Source organism: Talpa europaea (genome assembly GCF_964194135.1).
Source record: "Talpa europaea genome assembly, chromosome: 5".
Taxonomy (NCBI): Eukaryota; Metazoa; Chordata; class Mammalia; order Eulipotyphla; family Talpidae; genus Talpa; species Talpa europaea.
The window spans coordinates 22251443-22257442 of NC_140071.1; positions in this window are offsets into that span (position 1 = coordinate 22251443).

Here is a 6000-nt window from a genome sequence, read left to right on the forward strand (position 1 = left end):
TTTATTTTATGCATACAAGAACTGGGGTACAGGCCAGAGGTGCGAGAAGGGTGAGAGCATTCACCAGAGACAGAGTGGGGAGCAGAACAGGCAGACTGACTGAAATACACTGCTGAGGGGAGCAGCAGGTGAGACAGGAGAGGTCTGTCGCACCATGTGGGTATTTCCCTGGCTAGGGAATGAACTAATACTGCAGAGGCTGTGGACAGCTTCGCAGCACAATGCTTAACCCGCTGCTCCATCGGGGAGGCCCAGGACAGGACAATTTCTTTCTGCCCATTGGAGGAAGGCTGGTTGTAACTCTGTTCACACAAGGTCAAACCAAGGTTTGGGACCACTGACATTTCTCTCCCCACTGGCTGATGGCTGGGCTGAAGACTTACTGTCCTGTCCTGATGCTGCCTTAGGAGCTGTGGGGCAGGGAGAAGGGATTTTTGAAAGAGTTTTATGCAGGTCCCCTGGAAGGAGAGGAGAAGCCCATGTAAACGTAGACATCGGTGCTTGCTTTTGGTCTGTCAAGATTTGAGGGAAAACTGGTCTTTTTTTTTTTTTAAGATTTATTTATTAATACAAGCACTGGGTACAGTCAGAACCGCAGGTGACAGAATCCACCAGAGCTAGAGCAGGGAGCAGAACAGGCAGAAGGACCTAAGTACACTGCTGAGGGGAGCAGCGGGCGGCAGGAGAGGTCTGCGCACCATGTGGGACCCTTGCCAGCGGCTGGGGATCGAACCAGCGCTGCAGAGGCTGCAGGCAGCTTCAAAACCCAGTGCTCAACTGCTGCGCCACCGGGGAGGCCCAGGAAAACTGGTCTTAATGGCACATGAGGAAGTAAGAGTGGGTGGCAACCCATCTCTCAGCTCCTGGGAAGAAGATAAGGGAATATTCCTACCCTAAGCCACCACAGCACTAACAGACTTTGAAAGAAAACCTCAGTAGTTTCAGGGTGCAGGAGGAGCAAGAGCTATGTGGCTTCTTCACAAAGACCTTGCTATGGGCTTGGTGTCCCTCCATGCCTCTTGACTTTATTTGGTTCTTATCATCAGGTTCTTTCTTCACATATTTCAAGTTGGTTGCAACAGATCAAGGCATCACATCCTTACGTAAAATAGTCAAAGGCTGGAAGAGGCAGAAAGGGGATCATCCCCTAAATCCCTTCGGAAGAGCAAAGACAACTTTCCCCCAAAGCCTTCCATGATCGTCCTGTCATATCTCATGGTACGACATGACAAGTTCTAATCAGTTGTAATTGGGAACATGATCACAATTAGCTTCAACTTTCCCTGAAAAATATTCTGGATTCTGTTCACCAGGAATGTGGAGCAAAGGGCTGAAGGACATGCAAAAGGCTTAAGTGACGATGTGTGAGCTACAGATGTCTTTGGCTGGGAGCTACTCCACTTAAGCATCTTATGTAAGGTGTGGGTGCCTAGGGGTTGTCAGGAGGTTGAGCAACCACAGGATTCTTCCTGCCAAGCTTGTCAGATACTCCCTGGAAACCCTAACTAATAGCTGGTTGCTTTAACTTGGAGATTCCACTTAACTGGTATATTAGTCATATTTTTTAAGTTGCAAAAACAGGAACCAAAACAAACTAGCTTAATCTATTGGTTCACATAATGAAAAATCCAGGAGTTTGGTTTTGTTTCAAGGATAGTTGGATCCGAGAGGCTCCATTGATGTATTTTACTATTATTGTGCTCTCCATCTTTCAAGAATGATTTCCTCACTGTTGGCCTTTTTCTTTCCTGGCTCAAGATTCCACTCTGCAAGGTTAGCAGTTGGAAATAAGACAGGCAAAGTCTTTGTTCCCACTGTTTACTTTCTAATGGAGTTGTAAGGGGAATAGTGGGAAACAAGCTCCAAGCCAGTGGGTGGTGCTTACTGCCAAATCGGTGACAGGAGATGGAGCTTTCCAGATTCCACTCTCTGAACTGGGGGCTATTCAGGGAAAGAGGTGAAACTGGGGCTTTGGCAGTTTAACCACTGGGGCTTTGATGTGAAGGGGCAGGGGGCTTTGGCAGTTAAGCCACTGGTGAGAACTGGTATCTGCAGCAAAGCCACCAGCTTACCATGTGTGGCTTCAGCTTGGACTACTGTCCCTGCTCTCAGAGGATATTATCTGAGATAGGATGGATAGTAGCTGGCCATGCCTTTCCTTTTCCTCTCTCCCCATGTAAATAAATTCTACTATTGTTGCTTTTTCCCAGGTGTCTGCTTTGGGGTCGTGATCTACATTCTTTAAGCACTCAGGAGAGGACCCACCAACCACATCAAAACAGGTGTCTGGGGTTTGCACCTTTTCAGAGTAGACTAAGGCAAAACACACACGTGTGTCTCCTCTATTCTCCATTCTTTCCTACAATGCCGCTTCACTTTTGACACCAGAACTGTGACTTTTCCACACATCCAGCAATTCTGGACACCACTGCAATTTAACTCAGTTCTGACACTATTTACCAGGAGACAGACTCAGGCACTGCAAGTTAAGGGTTCAGTCCTACAAACTGACCCCCAACCCATTTCAGACACTAATCATAAGTGCAAGTTGCTACTGTGCCTCTAGCCTACCTATCCATCAAAGTCCCCCAGATCCTTCCTCAAGTTTAATTTGTTAGAATGGTTCACAGAACTCAGGAAACAGTTTACTTACTAGATTACTGTTTATTACAAAAGAATATTAAAGGATACAAACCAACAGCCGAGTGAAGAGACACCTAGGGTTTGGCAGCAAGTACTGGAGCACCTGTCCCGATGGAGTTTGGGGTATGCATCGTCCCAGAAGATGGATGGGTTCTTGTTCACCAACCAGGAAGCTCTTCACACCCTTTTGAGGTTTTTAATGGAGGTTTCATTTCTTAGGCAAGACTGATGGACTCACTGGCTCTTGGTGATTGAATTCAACCTCCAGCCCCTCTCCCCTTTGTGGAGGTGGGAAGGGAAGATGGGACTGGAAGTTCCAAGCTTCTAATGGTTCCCTTGGCAACCAGCCCCCACCTTTAGATGCTTTTCAAAACTCACCTCCTTAATACAAAGTGATGTGGCCGAGAGGGGTTTGTTATGAATAATAACAAAAGACACCTTTATCGCTCTTATCACTTAGGAAATTCCAAGGATTTTTGGAGCTCTGTGCCAGAAACAGGACGGAGCTCAAAAATAAATTTCTTATTAGAAATGACAAGATCAAATGTGGGGAGCAGTCCGAGAAATACATAAGCGAATATTAAAATCAATTCATAAATAAGTTGAAATGTTTACAGATGGAATACTGCTGAGAAAATGAAGCAGGATAACAGAGCAGTATGTGATTGGCTGAGGCGGATGGTGATAGAAGAGGTGGTTAGGAAAACATTGGCTTCTTGTGATAGTGGAACTGAGATATCAGTGATGTGGAATCAGTCACACCAAGCTCTGGGCGTTGCATGAAAACATGAGGTACAAAGCTTCCAGGAGAGAAACAGCCTGTTTGAAGACAGCATGTAGGCCTCTTTCCTATGTTTAGAGAATTTCCCATGAACATTGCTTGATGTTTCCTCCTACTATCAGATGAGAACAACAGATAATCATCTAAGAGGGAGAAAGCACATGATCCAGAGTCAATCAGATGCGCCTGCCTGCGACTTTGAATCTGAAGCTAGTGGCCGCACCATTCATTTTCCAAGGGCAAAGGCCAAACCTGTGTTTGGGATTGGGGGTGGTTCACGACAGGCACCACCGGGGCTGCACACTGACTGACTTCCTTTGTTCCTGCCTATTTCCCTAGGTTTTCAGTTTCCCCAAATTCTCCAAGATGCTCAATATCACTTCAAAAACACCCCTTTCTGTTTTAACCAGCCCAAATTACTGTCTGTTGAAATGGCTAAATTTTTACGACTGCAGCTTGCTGAATTTATCGTACTTATTTTTATGTTAAAAAAAAAAAGCCTGAAGTTTTTTCATTGCCCATATTTGTGTGAGGAGGTGATGAACATGGGGTTTAAACTGATGTGTATATAATCCAGCTGTTTCTGTGTCTATTTTTAATGGGGCCTTATGAAACCCAAAGAAAAACAAAGCATAAAAATGACCTAGACCTCGAGAGGGGGCAAGGGTGTGAGGAAGACATGATTGTGTAAGTAACCTCTCCATAGAACTCCAGGCCTGCCCTAAGAGAACGGAGTCAATTTCTTAATCAGAGGTTTCAGAAGAAAACACAGGTATGTGAGACATAGTTCGTTCTCTCCCTGCTAGGACCCGGGGGCCTGTAGTGACTTGCGTGTCAGCTTGGCCCATCTGATAGAGGAGGCAAAAGGCCTCTGGAAGCACTGGTGGCCAAATCTGACAATGGAACTAAGCATCCAAAGGGGAGAGAGGGAAGGGATGAGAACAAAGTGGGATGGAAGCACAATGGACCCTGGTGGTGAACTGTGGGTGATTTTGCTGTGAGTTCACTAAGGGGGCAACACCTGATTGGTGAATCCTACTATTATCTCAATTAAAGGGGAAAAAAAATAAAGACCTGGTGGCCAGCCCATGTCCACTGTATTGTTCTGTGATTTCTGTGGCTCAGTATTAGAAGCCCGCTGACGGGCCTCCCTGGTGGCGCAAGGGGTTAAGATGCAACCTATGAGGCTGTCCGCAGCCACTGCAGCACCAGTTCAATCCTGTGGCCAGGAGCAACCCACATGGCACGGCAGACCTCTCCTGATGCACCCGCTGCTCCCCTCAGCAGTGTACTTCAGTCAATCTGCCTGTTCTGTTTCCCACTCTGTCTCTGGTGAATCTTCCTACCCCCACGCGTCCGGCCTGTACCCCAGTTCTTGTATGGATAAATAAATAAATCTTTAAAAAAAAAAAAAGCCCACTGATACCACACACTTTTTACCTTGGCTCTCATCACTCATAAAGGCAATACGTAAAGCTCAACACAGAATTGTTTCAGAACTCAACAGGAGAAGAGGACTGTTCTATATTTAAGCCCCTTCAGATTCTAACAGGTTTATGCAAATTGTCCCCTGTACCCTTTCAGAGCAAAATTTTAGAATATTTTCTATTTTGCTATTTTTTTTTCCTCCTATGGGTCAGTCAGGAGTCAATCAGCAAAGAGAAAATGCACGGTAATTTACATGGGAAAATTTTATATAAAGAATGATTAACCTTAGCAAAGAGGAGCAGTCAAGGGCTTCTCCTTAGGGCCAAGAGAGGGTGGCCAAGGAGAAACCCCCACTCCATCAGGCTGAGATCCAGGCTTTGTTGGAGAGAGCTGGGCTGTGGCTCATGGAATGGCAGAGAAATCCTTGTAGCGCCCACACCATGTTGCTGGAAATGCACCCTCTAGGGTGCTGGGGAAGCTGTTTGGGTTCCCCAGGGGCACAGGACTACAAAACTGCTCAAGGCAGGGGAGCCTGTGGGTGCCACCGCCCACCCCGTACCACCTCATACACTGTGTTCTCCAGAGGCGCCTTTTGAGAGGTGCACATAGAACCAGGAAGCAAAGCCCTTGCTTTCCCCCCCGCAGTGTCATTCAAGTCCCTCTACTGACAAAGCATAACATCATGCTAACTGGCACAGAAAAGAAAAATTAAAGTTTCCAGAACTATTTTCACAGAGCAGGCAAAGTGGTAAATTTGGAGCTAGGAGGCAAGAAATCCATAATTGGCATTTTATCCAGACATTGATTTGATTGTGTTTTATAGTGAGATCAAGTTGAATTTTATCTTCTGACACTCTTAACGGCTTTTAAAAATTCAGGGTAATCTAATACTAAAGTGGTGGACACTCATCTTTATCTAAAGACATCTGAGAACTGGAAGTTAATTTGTCTTCTCTGTTGTTCCCAGTGTAAGAGGATGTTGGGCATTTTTCTTCTCCTCGGATGGCTGATTAAGTATTCAGATGGCGCTGATAGGTTCTGCTTGGTTGGTTTTTATTTTCCACTTTTTTTTCCTTCTCAAAAAAATTTTGTACTTGTCTCTTCTCTAGGTTTCCTATCCTTAAGGATTTATGATCTTCTAGAAAATC